This window comes from Perca flavescens, chromosome 12 (assembly GCF_004354835.1).
Source record: "Perca flavescens isolate YP-PL-M2 chromosome 12, PFLA_1.0, whole genome shotgun sequence".
NCBI lineage: Eukaryota > Metazoa > Chordata > Actinopteri > Perciformes > Percidae > Perca > Perca flavescens.
Window position 1 is genome coordinate 7,196,256 of NC_041342.1, and position 15,903 is coordinate 7,212,158.

The 15,903-nt window shown below is 43.2% G+C and overlaps 1 protein-coding gene across 2 annotated transcripts in view; it reads right to left on the bottom strand.

The window, feature by feature from the left end:
• Positions 1-15,903, bottom strand: part of LOC114565423 (SPRY domain-containing SOCS box protein 4) — an 87,500-nt gene that overhangs the window by 69,251 nt on the left and 2,346 nt on the right. The window contains exon 1 of one of the 2 annotated variants that reach the window (XM_028593463.1): positions 998-1,066. The exons of the other annotated variant lie outside the window; for it this stretch is intronic. The gene's annotated coding sequence lies outside the window, so the exon portion shown is untranslated. Of the gene's footprint in view, positions 1-997; positions 1,067-15,903 lie in introns of those variants that run through there. 2 annotated transcript variants of the gene reach the window in all.

The following is a 15,903-nucleotide window of genomic DNA, read 5'->3' on the forward strand; positions in this document are numbered from 1 at the left end:
TTTGATTTTAATTAGGGCTGCACGATATATTGTTTTTTTAATCGCCATCACAATATCAACTGGCGCAATAAACACATCGCGAAAGGCTGCGACATATCGCGAAAGACACTCAGAGATTTTTGTGTTAGTTAAAAGAAAATAGAAAAACTGCACTTTAAAATGTAACTCATTCTTGTTTTAGTGTTTAGTTTTTAGTGGTGTCATTGGATTTGAACTTTGAACTCTACGGTTCTCTTTTTACATTTGTTACAAAATGTGCACCGTTATCCCCATCCCGGCTTTTTACCGCACCTAGTGTAACCCAGCCCATACTCTGCTGTGGATGGTTTAATGTGGTCAGTATTATTCAGTCTGCACTACATGCGTGGAAATGTAAATAGAAATGGAAGCGTTCGTTACACATATGGAGTCCGGATAAGGGCCGCTTAATCGGATTATTGTGCGTGTGTAAATCGGCGTCTCTCTTCTCCCACAGGCAAAACTAAAAAGTCAACACTAGCAGCGGTGGGCGAGAGCGTCAGTAAACATTCAAACACTAAAAGCACCGAGGGATGCATTTCAGTTTCGTGCTGGCAAGTCAAATGAAGCCCGGGCCTCGCTGCGATGAGACGAGGGCATTTACAAACAAAGAGGAGTGAGTAAAACTCACTGCAGCAGCAGAAAGAGTCGCATACATTCACCGAATTATCTGCTCCGGAGAGGGGAAAGGTCAGCCTGATGAATATCTTCTTCTGGAAACAAAAGACCTCGGCTCATTATACATCAACCTCACTGAAAACACCCTCATGTGTCAGACGATCTAAGGTTGCCATGACAACTACAGAAGTACTCGGGAGGCGTGCGCACACAGACGGGCGTGCAGGCGACCCGTTCGGTAGGATGTAGGCCTACACAGAGGATGTCTCCACTGTGTGCATACGAGTAAGAGTGGGGGATATGGAGAGCCAAATATAGGAACAGAATAATGAGCTTCTTATCTTCTCCATCGTTTCCATACCTCTTCTGCTTTCCTCATCGCTCCATCTCCCTGTCATTTTCCCTCTTCTCCTTCCCACTTTGAATGGACCAAATATTTCCCTGGGGCCACTCTCCACTATAAAAGACATATATTACGCCAGGAATTTTCGATTATGTGACGCTGGCAAGGTTCTCGTCCACATAAAAAAAAAAAGTATCTCTACAAGTACCGGCGGGATATTCGATATATTTCCGCACTTCATGCACAAGATACTCCTGTCTGTAGATCTGGCCAGTTCGTGGATCCAGCTAACAAGGAAATCAGCAGCACAGTTGACAAACACAGAACATACCAATTTAGAGCTTTAATTTGGGTCAGGGTTAGGGTGAGGGGTTAAGTATTTGAAACTATCTTTGTACATTTGAATTGGCTACTGATCCTCTAACTACAAATAAAGACAAAAAGTCAGTGTGAGTCAGCCTTTTGGTTTGTTTAAGCAAATAATTGAACAATTGAGGGATGTTTGATGTCAGAAAACAGATCTGTCGTATTTGAGAAGGTGAAACCAACAAATACTTGATATTTCTGCTTGAAAAATTGGCTCAAACGATAAATCGGTTATCAAAATGGTTTAATAGTTTAAGCAACGATTGACTAGCGGATTATTTGACTCATCGTTTTAGCTCTAATCTGCACTCCTGCTGTCTCCGTCTCTCTGTCTCTCTTTACTCTCTGAACGGAGGAGAGTGGAAGTTTATAAGCAAAGATATCCAGTGAATGTACAGGCAGAGTTTGCAGTTTTGTGCACTGTATTGGAAAGCTGTAGCAGGAAAAGTTAACCGGTGCGTTTGTAATGTCGAAAGTGACACACTAGAAAAATAACACACTACTGGCAATGGGGAAGCAGTATATCGGCAATTTTTAGCAGGTTTACCCGTGTTAACTTTTTTTTTTAAATAAAATACACACGCATTTTGGTGGAAACAGGGTTAAATTGTCTGCATCTGTCATTTGAATGAACAAACACCTGTTGGTTTCTGACCACGGGGGCCGTGGAAAGGAAGATGACAAACAGCTGGCGCACACGTCTGTCTCTCTGAATGCCAGTCTGTCTTCACAACACTGTACCTGTCTGTTATATCCTGCATGTGCCCACTCATCTGCAAACAGCCTCATTCAGTCTTCGTTGAAACATCTGTCCTTATCTTTTTTTCTTCTTCTCTCTCACACACACACACACACACACACACACACACACACACACACACACACACACACACACACACACACACACACACACACACACACACACACACACACACACGCGCGCGCGCGCGCTCCAGTGTCTGACACAGATCCTCGCTTAATGAAAAACAAAAATGATTGAATGAATAAATTAAAAGGTGGGGGATGCTCTCCCCGTCATGTGAACCTCATGCCCTTTTCCATCTATCGCAATATGTTTTTATCTAACTCTCACATTCAAATATTCTCTCTAACTCATTCTTCTGCTTGTTCACACACATTTCTTTCACTGAGTCCTCTTTATCTCTTGTTATCCCGCCCAAGTGGAAGTGTATTTTTCTACTCTCCTCTCACTTTGTCTTTCCCTCTGTCTCTTATCCGATAGTAAAGCTGACTGAGATGACATGGTGCTTCTGTTCTAAGTGTTCTCTGAGAGCTACAGTGCACTTATTATCAAATTGAGTTTGGTGTGTTGCTTAGAAGCTGTCGAAAGCATAGCTGGGTGCAAAGCCACGCTTGGAGGTCTTTCCTCTAAGATGAGATGATGCTGGAAATAATAATGGTGGTGAAATCCAAAACAAAGACAAAGTCGCAGCTAATAATACAGAAGGAAGACAATTCTTTAGAACCGATTCTAGTACCATTTTTGTTTTACCACAACAAAACAGCAGTCAAAGAAATTGTATGCTCGGTCCCTGAAGCAAACAAAGACATGGCATGGAGAGAGAGAGTTCTCTTCTTTAGCAAACGGAAGGAGGGAGGATGAGGAGGGATGTGCTGGTGAGATCAACTAAAATGAGTGGCCAATATCATTAAATGTTTCCATCTAAAAAGCAACCCAATACATTACAAAAGTCACAACATATGTTTGTCATTGCATGATAAAGGTATTTCATATGCTACATTTCGAAGTTTTCTGTATTGTGCATTTGGCCATAATTCAGGCTTAACCATATGATAACTACAGGAACATGCTAAACCCGATTACCATTACATACAGTATATAACCCGATTACCATTACATACAGTATACCATTAAATACGACACCAAGTATTGTTGTTCTGTATCTGCTGGATGTACAAATAAGCAACTGTTTGCTAACAAGTTTGCCATATCATCTTGAAAGCTGATGATATACATGTACAAGTGATAATATATTAGCAGGGCCGCACGCAATCTGCGTGCGCAGAATTCCCCGCGGAATTTTCCGCATATTAAAAAAAAGAAAACAAATTACGCTTTTTTTTTTTTTACATACTGCAGGTAGCCCACTGGTAACAACACTGTCCGCATGAATCACATGAAGTTGTGACTGGACTCCTACACACCACACACTGTGGTAATCAAAGCCCACTGCAGAGCCTGTTTTCCCACTATTGAGAACATGCCAATTTCCAGGTCCATTTCCTTTCAACTGCACTGACAGCTAAATGGTTATGTGTGTGAGAGAGAGTAGTATTTGACATTTTCATTATGACTACTACTTCTCCTTCTCTTGCTTAACAAATGAACAATTGAAAATAGAAAGAAATAGTGGCAAAAGCGTCCCAACAAAATCTGAAACCTGGTGATTCACAACGCTGAGGACACAAACACTTTGAAGGCGTTCTGAGAGGCTGCAAGCTACACTGGAATATTTATTCATTTCAATTCTCAGCGAATATAAAGCATGCAAGCATAAACATAAAGACGTATAAATAAATACATTATTTTCGCCTTCCACTGGCAGCTCACCATATACATGCACATGAATATTCATAAACACACAGCTGCTGAATGACATTAGAAGCCCGTCCAGTGCAGTGAGGGTCTGGAGTTGGCTGATGAACAGTGATTGCTAATATGTGATTAAGTGATTACTAACTGCTAACCAATTCTCTCCCTCTGTCTCTCGCTCTCTCACACACTCACCCACTCACCCACTCACACACACACACACAAACACAGAGTGGGCTCCACTCCTTGCAGACCGGTGACACACCTCATCAAACTGTGGTCTGTTATAAGTGGTGCTGACACGTGTGTGTGTGTGTGTGTGTGTGTGTGTGTGTGTGTGTGTGTGTGTGGCGGCATGCCTTCACAGCACGTGGTGGTCTGGTTTCCACTCAGAGGGCTGTGAAGTGGCCTGATGAAAGCGCGCGCATGGCGGCGGCGAGACGAGCCTGATCTCCTGTCGTGACCACTGCGCTCAAACGGCTAGACGACAGAACTTCCCGGTGTGTCCGGACAGTTAGCAGAGACTTTAGTCATGTTGTCATGGAAATGAGCTGTCTTTTTTTTTTTTTTTTTTTTTTTTTTTCAGGACAGCTCCAGACATGAAAGGGGAGAGAGAGAGACCGCAAAGGGCCGCAGGTCGGAACCGAACCATTGTGGACTGAGCCTCTGTGTATGGGTGTGCGCTCTAGCAGGTGAGCTACCCAGGCGTCTTTGATGTCTGGATGCTGCCATGAGCAAAAAGATGTTGGCACTTTATTTCCACTCACTCAGCCAGCGTTGTAGTCGAGTCCCCAGTGTTCTCAGCCAGTGTTGTAGTCGCGTCCCCAGTGTTCTCAGCCAGCGTTGTAGTCGCGTCCCCAGTGTTCTCAGCCAGTGTTGTAGTCGCGTCCCCAGTGTTCTCAGCCAGCGTTGTAGTCGCGTCCCCAGTGTTCTCAGCCAGTGTTGTAGTCAAGTCCCCAGTGTTCTCAGCCAGCGTTGTAGTCGCGTCCCCAGTGTTCTCAGCCAGCGTTGTAGTTGCGTCCCCAGTGTTCTCAGCCAGCGTTGAAGTCAAGTCCCCAGTGTTCTCAGCCAGCGTTGTAGTCGCGTCCCCAGTGTTCTCAGCCAGCGTTGTAGTCGCGTCCCCAGTGTTCTCAGCCAGTGTTGTAGTCGAGTCCCCAGTGTTCTCAGCCAGTGTTGTAGTCGAGTCCCCAGTGTTCTCAGCCAGTGTTGTAGTCGAGTCCCCAGTGTTCTCAGCCAGTGTTGTAGTCAAGTCCCCAGTGTTCTCAGCCAGTGTTGTAGTCAAGTCCCCAGTGTTCTCAGCCAGTGTTGTAGTCAAGTCCCCAGTGTTCTCAGCCAGTGTTGTAGTCAAGTCCCCAGTGTTCTCAGCCAGTGTTGTAGTCAAGTCCCCAGTGTTCTCAGCCAGTGTTGTAGTCGCGTCCCCAGTGTTCTCAGCCAGTGTTGTAGTTGCGTCCCCAGTGTTCTCAGCCAGTGTTGTAGTCGCGTCCCCAGTGTTCTCAGCCAGTGTTGTAGTTGCGTCCCCAGTGTTCTCAGCCAGCGTTGTAGTCGCGTCCCCAGTGTTCTCAGCCAGCGTTGTAGTCGAGTCCCCAGTGTTCTCAGCCAGTGTTGTAGTTGCGTCCCCAGTGTTCGAGTCCGAGCCAAGTCTAGAGTCCCCAGTGTTTGAGTCCGAATCAAGTCTAGAGTCACCAAAGAAGTCTGGATTGAGTTGCCTTGAACTTTGAGTCTGAGTCGAGTCTCGAGTCCAGAGAATAGTGACTTGAGTCGGACTCGCACATAAAAGTAGTCGGAAACTTCATCCAACTTCCGAGTCCTATTTCATGAATGCTTGAATTCAATTTCATAAATCCTCAAGTCCGAGTCCAAGTCCAAGTCCTCAGTGCGCAAGTCCAAGTTGACTCACGAGTCCAGGACTGGAGTGCTCCATCACTGGTCCTCAGAACATTATAACAATGAGCTAGGCTACATCAGGGCTTTCACATGGTATGAATCCACTTTCCGGATATTGTGATCATTTATCTCTATTATTATCCTGAATTTAAAGGGTTACTCCAGTGAAATAATATTGCACTTCCATAAAGATGGGCGATTCACAAGAGGCAGATTTTTATTTTTTTTAAAGCATAGTCATAACAGAAGCAGCAGATATCCTGACTTCAAGTCCCTGTTATGGGTCAAGCTCCCAAAACACTCAGTCCTTAATTTCCCATGATGCAACTCAATATGGTCTTTGCTTATGCCTTGTTCCTGTGACATAGGATGGGAAAGATTTCCATGTTTACGAATTGCAAGCATTGACGTCAAAGGACTCAAGACAGTTGTATAATCACAGAGTTTGTCTAGTGAGGGTTACAATTATAATAATAGAGATTGCTGCTGTAGTATCGTGTTGATTGGGTTCTGTATATATTGTATGTACAGGAAACATTTTTAGTACTATTTTATTTTTTATTGTTGTCTTTTGGTTTATTTGTACTGCACTGACTGCAAATCAAGTTTCCCATCTGGGATAGTAAAGTGACTGAGCTGAACTGAATACGGTGTATTGAAAATATAACACTATATCCATTAAATGTGTGTTTAATTACCTTTAACAACCGTCTTTAGCTGATGTGAGCGAGGCATCCCTATTCTCTCGTTTTTCAGTCGAATATATCTGAGCTTTCAAAAAAATCAAAATATCTTGTCATTATCGACTTGGATGTTGACGTGAATGTAGGGCTGGACGATTAATCGATTAGTTAAGAAAATTCAGAACTTCTAACCAACGTAATTTTCCCATTCCGGTTATTTCGTTTTTTTAAATCCTATTATTACCTTTTCCGCTGTGTTTAATAAACCTATCAGACAAGTGTAAAGACACATTTCACGCAGTTCTGACTTTGTCTTTGGTTGAGTTTGAGAAGAGGGTGCAACTTTGCAAGTTGTTTTTACAAGTCACAAGTGTCAAACAGCCTACTTTAAATATACAGATAGGTGACAAAGTAAAGGAACAGCCTGAATAAATGAGTGATTAAACATAACAAATACAGATGTTTCCATACTGTGCATGAGGTATCACTGAATGGTTTGAGGCGTGTGAAAATGATGTGATGTGGCCTTCGCACAACAACTATGGGGGATTTTGAGGTGACGTGTATAAGGACACTTTATATTGGTTTGTCCTTCAATTTGCCTGTGGACTTTAAAGTAATTCAGTGATCCAGTATCTGAGGCGAAGCAGCTTAGTTAAATTTGCTCTGATCTCACAGTAATAAATGCTAATGTGAATGGTAGCCTAAGGGACCATTTCTAACTCTGGATCTCAGTTCGGCGACAGTATGTGAGCATTATGAATTTTTAAAACAGTACGTACACCTAACTGCCGCAATGAATCATTTATATTATCATGCCAGTCTCTATTCTGGGACTAAACATGTTGTGTTTAAATTCACCACCCTCGCTTCTCACCTTTACAGAGACGTCACCATCTGCACTGACACACTCCAGTGTACTCCCGCTTCTCTTATCCTCCTCATATGCTCCTTAGGTCTCTCATCGTTCACCCACATTTCCTTACACCTCTCTTCTCACCAGTTACCTCCATCCTCCACCAGCCTCCCTGTCTGAAATGACTCATTACAATACCAGCCTCTTTCAACATGCAAACTCTCTTACTCTCTCGTTTGCTTCTTTCTCGCAGTCTTCTTCCTCTCTCTCAAACACACACACACACACACACACACACACACACTCCTCCTTACCGTCTCTTTCCTCTCTCAGTCCTCCCACCCTCCCACAAACTTGCTCCTTCCACTTTTCCTTCAATTGTATTTGTCTCATCTGCCTTTTATTCCTCCCGGCTTCATATTTTCCTCCTTTCTCACTGTGTCTGCATAGTTCTGTTCATGCACCCCTTCCTTCCTCTCCAGCTTTCTCCAGCCAAAAAGCATGACTCCCTCCTTCTTTTCATTCCCTTGACTCAAGGGTGCCCATCCCAGAGTCAATGGGTAACACTCCTGTACATCCTTGCCATGATTTAGCATGACATGGCATTAATAAAAAACTTAAAGCCTCCAGAGTTACACACACACACACACACACACACACACACACACACACACACACACACACACACCTTATCTCCCAGGTCCTTGTCCATCATTAGCTCAATATTAAACAATAGGGTGCAGACAGAGCCAGCTGCAAGGCACAACCAGCCATGCCATTATTATTTCCCAGCTGTGTGTGTGTGTGTGTGTGTGTGTGTGTGTGTGTGTAATTATACATTTGTTTAAGCCTATATTAACTTTTCCCAAATTGCCAGCTTTTGATCATTTTCTGGTCTTTCTCCTTAATTGTAAGTGTGTGTGTGCTGTGTGTGTGTGCGCGCGCGTGTGTGTGTGTGTGTGTGTGTGTGTGTGTGTGTGTGTGTGTGAGCGTGCATGCGTGCGAGTGAGCGTGTTGAGGCCTATCTCCATAATTAGGGCAGACCAGCCACACATGGGGCTCCCCTGACACTTCCCCTCCAAGACCTAAATATTCATGAGACTCTAAACGCTTTCATGAGCTCTGTAATTATGGCCAGAAAATAGACGGAGAGAGACAAAGAGAGAAAGAGGAAGAGAGTGGGAGGCAGCGAAGGAAATGCCCTCACACTTTTTTAAACACAGGTTCCCCCATAGAATTAGCAGATAATGTCAACAGTGTCGTGCGGTTCTGCCATCCAAGCCAGAGATACTGGAGGCCATTTCTAGAGCCATCATCGCTGCGACATAATTTCAATGAAAAGAAAACTTTGCCTTTGTTTTTTTTGCACTAAAAGTTGCTTAATTTGACATGGACCGCTACCTTCAAGCGCGAATAAGCAAAAAAGCAAACAAGCTGATACACAAAATCACTCTCCGTTAGGAATGGAAATTATGCTATATGATGTCACGCTGATAATCAGTGGTCGTGGATGGATATATGGAGCTATAGTGTCACAAAGTCACTGTGGGCAAAATCAAATCAAAATCAATCATCGGTTATGGCAGTACTTGTTTTTGTGATGATTTCAAGAAAGAAGACTCCTTCAGTTTATTCCCCTTTTGGCTTGGAGTATCTGCTAGGCCAAAAAAAAAAAATGCACTAAGGTTGACATCAGGAGTCAACCTGTAAGTGACTGATCTCATTTGGCTCATGCAGGTTTGTTCAGTAAACGATTTTCCTCAGATGATTTAGTGAGTGGTCCGCTAAAACACTACAACACCTACTCATCATGCAGTCTACTGCAACTAACAACTCCTGTTGCTTTGATTCGACTTCTATATTCAAAACAAAAAAGCATGCACATGATGAGTGCTTATGCTAAGGGTCTCAGTATGCTTCAAACAGGGCAAAAGTGTTTACAGCCGTTCCGAGTAGCCACAGTAAAAGACGAGCTCCTACAGCGGGGGTGAGGTCAGACTGTCTGTTGCCTTCCATTGTTCACACGAAAAGTGATGCAAGTAGTTTGAGTAAAAAATAAAAAAGAGAACTGAAGAATGCAAGCATATTTCCCAAAGTGTTTCTTGTAGCATATTAAAAGCATGACCATATAATGCATACTTGTTATCAGGGGGCTCTGATGGTACTTTTCCCAAATCTGGGATAATACAAGCATACTTTGACCTAAATAGAATAGTCGTTGTTTTTGTTGACAATTTTATTATCGTTTTAAACATTAACATTTCAAATTACTGTGCTATCATTAATTTGGCCATATCAGCTCTAAGGCTGATTTACAGTAAAAAAAATAAAGTGTCATTGGCTGCTTTCCCACAAGCATCGCAGCCCTGGGTTCAACTCATTTCCTTTAAGAAGGACAAATCTAATATTACATCTAATATTAGTGTGGTAACCATTCCTAAGAGTATAAGAGTGCTGTCTGGTCAATTTTGGGTTCATAGTCAGAGAAACCAGCAAGGATTCCTGTTACAAAAACACTCTGAGATGATTCGCGAGAAGACTTCAAGGCTAGACAGTATCTGGCGGGAAATTCTATTGTGTTTTTTGTAAAACAAAAGAAACTTGCATCATCCAATCAGACATTTGTTGTTCACCCAGAGCATACTGCATCAGTGAATATACCCTCGCCACTCGCATTTCCCTTAAGTTTTTCACTCTGGCCAAAATGATCACATGCCTGCTTTAAATTCCAGGATGAGTCAATTGAATGTAACCAACTGGAAAAGCCATCGGATAGTCGCTATGAAACCACAGGCAGACAGCAGTATGAGGCAGCTGATTCAGAGCTGATGGTCCACCCTGACTCATAATGGCGCTGCACTGACACACACAGAGAGGAGAAAAGACACACTTCAATGTTGTGGAGGAACACACACACACACACACACACACACACACACACACACACACACACACACGGACACAGAATGAGCGCAAGATGACAAATGAGCGAGAGCACAGCACCTCAGACACGACTGTCATTTATATGTAAATGAGGCACACCTCTACTTCCACTGTGCAGCCCTCCTTCCTCTCCAGAAACCAAACTTCCAATCAGATCAGACAAGATGTCAAGACGAGATGATTGGGACCGACAGGAAGCCAAACGATGCGTGATAAGACGGGACACAACAAGGTGAAATGAGTAGGGCTGGGTATCGTTTTATAAAATCCATTATAACAAAAAGAAATTACAACATTACGGCACAAATCTTTTTATTTATTTTTCCGCTCTTACTAGGTGAGCCCCCGTCTCTGTAACATAAAAGTTTTTTTCCTGCATGTCTCTACAACTTGTCACATTAGACAGCCAATCGCAAGCATTGTTAGATCTTGGTATTTAGCATTCTGTATGATTATTGGCTCACTAGTCTCGCTTTGCCAGACCTTCCTCCACGGTGCTGCGGAGGAGGGTCTGGCTAGTCCACACAGCATTCCGGGAATACCGGGATGAAAGAAAAACGTGCTCTGGTTTATTGGCATTTCTTTAAACCAATCACAATCATCTTGAGTAGGGTTGGATACCGAAACCCGGTTCCACTGTGGAACCGGTTCCTACACAACCGGTAGGAATCGGACCGGATTAGAGCGCAAATTTCTGTTCCTCATATCGGTTCCACATAATGTGTCAACTGAAATATTTTCCCTCTGTCGCTCCGAAACGGATGTGAAAATATCACACTTTCTCTGTAGTCTACAGTTAGCTAGCTACCGTAAATGTAGGCTACTTTTAAAATGCCATATTTTCCCTCTGGGCTCACCAAAACGGACGTAAAAGCATATTAACCATTTACTGCACGTGATCGCTAAGTGACTTAGGTTTACTTATTATATATTTAAGTCCTTTAAAACGTTAATATATTGGTAAATTGAAATAAGGTAATAATGAGGTAACGGACATCCGGTGGAATTTCCGGGGAGAACGGAGCAATCCCGGAAATTAAACGTCGTAGATATAGACTAATGGCTCACTGACGCTGATGAGATTTGCTCCTTAGGTATTGAAATTTCTTATTGAATGACATGGCATTTTCCAATACTCAATACCCAATTTTCCCTATCGTGGGATCAATAAAGTCTTATCTACAGACCTTCCTCCACAGTGCTGCTGCGGAGGGTCTGGCTAGTCCACACAGCATTCCGGGAATACCGGGATGAAAGAAAAACGTGCTCTGGTTTATTGGCATTTCTTTAAACCAATCACAATCATCTTGAGTAGGGTACTAAGCAGCAACATTTGGTAGGTGCCTAAAAGGTTTTGAATTCGGTACCCAGCCCAAGAAATGAGCGATGATGATGATGATGATGATGATGGAGAGGATATTAGCTTTTAACTAAGGTCTGTTTGCCACAACACTAATGATTTCATGTCCCCTGTTGTCTCCCCAAGGGCTCCAAACTCCACTGCTACCTTGTCAGGCTCCATTCTTTGTGAGGGGCACATTGATTAACGACTCACACTGCTGCAATCTTTCCTTGACAAACTGATGCATATCACGCAGGATGGCAACAAGATGACAAGCAGCATCAACCCTCGCCCCGATAAACTGATGAGCAAGCTAAATCACACCAGTAAAGTTGCACACAACAGATTTTTCAGGAATACATGACATCTCAGCCACTCACTGGACTGCCAGTCACCAGGAGGACATCTGCCACTGTTACTGTAAAGTGCACAATTACTTGAGTTATCCTGTCATTGTAATGGCCTCTGTGAGTCACCAATGCATCAGTACACACACACACACACACACACACACACACACACACACACACACACACACACACACACACACACACACACACACACACTGCATTTAGACACTTAAGTACCTGGCAGACAGGGGGAGCGGAACACATGGTCTTCCTGTTTGTTTTTCTCAATAGTCGCTGATGTCATTGACTTTAGAGCGCAGCAATGCTAAGAGTGCTCTTTTCCTTGACTGACGTCTTTGTATTTTTGTGTGTGTGTGTGTGTGTGTGTGTATGTGTGTAACCTCAGCAGTCTATCACTGACTTAACAAAAGGCTGCTGAATATAAATCTATTCTCACTCCCATCTGCCCATCTGTGTCATCAGGGAGGCATACAATTCAACATATATATGGAGCTTAACGTTTCTAATTATAAATATGTAATTAAATAATATTTACTTGGGTTCATACTGACTTTTTTAAGGATGTTCCCATCACCCTATTTATTAGTACCAAATTCCATAGTTGTTTCCAGACAATTTAGAAATAAAATAAATATTCAGAAATTACAGATCGAAGAAAAAGAAGAACTGCTGCTAGATGAAAAGTTAAGGAGTCCCCAGTTATTAAAATCCATCCTAAGGGAGGCATTAATGTGTGTACTGCAAATTTTGTAAAAATCCAACAATGAGTTATTGAGATATTAAAGTTTGGACCAAAGAGGTGGATGGACCAATCAACTGACTGACCAACCATCAACGCCATCCCTAGAGCCACGTCACTAGCATGACTTCAAATGCCAAACATCCACTGATAACACTGAGTCAACTCCTTGCTGGACGTTGCCTTTGAGAACTTACCCGAAAAAATTGCCCATCTCTGCATTTAAATTAGTACTCTGACATCATTGGCACCCTTCTGCACAGGGACTACTCCAACATGCTTCAGGCACAACTTCCACTATCTCAGTTTAAGATTTTTTACCTCACTATACATAATGCCAGTCAGTAGCAGTTTAAGTAGCAGCGACAGGGTGTGATAAGACACAGCTGAGTAAGAAACCCTTATCTGGCCTATGAGCTGAATCCCATCTGCCAATCTCCGCACACTGACTCATAATGCTGCTTATTAGTCCCTTTGGAGGGATAAAGGGGACAAACGGAGTGTAAGTGTGCTCGCCTACGCTGAAAATTGCAAGTGTAAACAGGCAAAAAATGTTTTTTTAAAATACTTAAAGTGTTATTTGCTGTTAAAGCATCTGAAATCAGTTGAAGTGTGGACAAATGAAAGCAGTTGAACTGTCAGTTGAGCTGAAATTTCCAGTGAAGTTGAAGCGTCAACGGTAGTGTGTTTACTGTAAATAGTTAAAGTGTCAGTGAGTTCAAGAGCTGAAGAGGCAGAAAAAGAAGAACAGGCGGAGCAAAGGTATGGACAGGAGACAAAAAACGTTATGGAAAAAGGCAGGCGGGGAAGGTGGATGCAACGTAATGTTTGGGAAATGTGCGGGGAATACCAGGGGAAGTGCTGTGGAAGCAGGAGAAGAAGAGGTGGGAAGTAGGTAAGTGTGGATAGAAGATGAAAGGGAACGAAAAAGAGACCCAGGCTAAATCTCAGTTGTCTTATTTAGGTCCTTGCTGCTCGAACCGGAAGTTGTTCTGGCCCTCCTTCGTGAAGGCCTTCTCAAAGCTCTTATTCCTGCCCCGAGGATGGAGGAGCGAGGATGGAGGAGGGATCTCTGAGCTATGATCGAGGATACACAAGAGCAGCCTTCCCGGAAGCTTTGCAGCTGAAAGCCGTTGTTAACTCCATCCACACAGGTGACGAATTCACGTGACGCTTCAGAGGATAGGACGTCTCATGCCTCTAAAAACACATGTACTCGTTTCCTCGCGTCTCTCCCGTGCTTCCCTTGGTTGGACAAAGACGCGAGGAAGGGAAGCAAGTGGAGGAAACGTGGATGCAACTTAAAGGACAATTCTGGCGCAAAATGAACCAAGGGGTTAATAACATGTGAACGCTGTGTTTGAGCTATGTTACTGGTTACTGGTTGCACGGCGTTTGTGGTTCGACTGCTCATGACTGTTTTCCAAGATGGCGCCCGAATGTAAACAGGAACGCTACAGTCTTTATAATCTATCTTTTTAATAAACTGTCTGTACACTTACAAAGTTCTCAATGCTTCGTTTTGCATGTAGGGTCCCTCATTATGCTACCGTTGAAGTGTGGTGCTATTTTGAGCCTTGTTAGTGGTATGATATAGTGATTTACCCAAGGGGGTAAGCTTCTCCTCGGAACGCGTAGCTCCTATGGCGCCATTTTGATGCTAACAAGCCATCACCTCCCGTTAGCATTCCATTGACTGCCATTCATTTTGGCGCCACTTTGACAGCGAATAACTTTCTATTTTCTATTGTTTATTTCTAAAGAAACACGACAATGTATAAAAGGCTCCATTACCTTGTACCTTAACGTTATGGCTCCTTAGCATACGTTTTGGTAAAAATAGGCTAACGATTGTGACATGACCACGTAGGGCTGGGCAATATATCGATATTATATCAATATCGTGATATGAGACTAGATATTGTCTTAGATTTTGGATATTGTAATATCATGATATGACATAAGTGTTGTCTTTTCCTGGTTTTAAAGGCTGCATTAGAGTAAAGTGATGTCATTTTCTGAACCTACCAGTTTTAGCTGTTCTATTATTTGCCTTTTCCCCACTTAGACATTATGTCCACATTACTGATGATTATTTATCTAAAATCTAAGTGTGAAGATATTTTGTTAAAGCACCAATTGTCAACCCTAGAATATCGGTGCAATATTGATATTGAGGTATTTGGTCAAGAATATCGTGATATCTGATTTTCTCCCTATCGCCCAGCCCTATGACCACGCGGCTTACTGTTGCACAGTAGAGAAATTCCCGTACAGTACAGGAGAAGCTCGCAGGCAGTTTCAACTCACATTAGCTGTTTAAGTTTAATTACTAATGTTAACTACCATTTTAGTTAGCAATAATTAGCCTGTGCCCATGTTATCTCCTTACATATACCTACGCTCTCCGTCTCTGCAAGATTGGGAATGATTGAGATTTCTCTTGGCACAGCTACCAGAAGACTTCCAACTTTCAGACAGGTTTTTCACGTCACATACGTTGTCTCGCTCAGTTGGAGGGTGCGCAGTAACGCTCAGCCATCACCAGAAAAGTGCTTCTAATATCCTCCACTGGTCTCCGTCCAGCGCAACGGGATCTGTTGGTCCATTTTATATATGTCAATGGATTTACCAAGTGCACCAAAAGCTAGCGTTGGCAGGTAACCACCGGTTTTGCGGTAGCTTGTTAAAAGCTGGAGACGCATTCGATTAGCATGAAAACAGATCCCAGAGAACGCTCGACTCGGTACACGCCGCAACTGTGCTTTAACGACCTGAGTTGTAGCCTACCTACAGGCAGTAAGTGGAGATGCATGTGAGCAGACTGAGCCCCCATAGTGAGCGGCTGGTCAGATCCAGCAGACAGATAAATGACCCCCTGTCACAATTACAATGCCCCATCCCCTCCTCCTCCATCTCTTCATCCCTCTATCTCTCTCTCCCCATCAACCACCACCTCCCTTATCTCGACAGGTCATCCATCAACCAGCAGACTCCACCCACCCTTGCTTTCTACACACTTTCTCCACACACACACATACATTGTTGCCCATTGCTTGTCATTAATTTAACCAAATGAAGCGATGGTGCACCTGGTACATGGGAGAAGGGAGGGAGTACCCCATATTTCCACTGATCTCTCTCTTACACCTTTCCTCTTCTTAC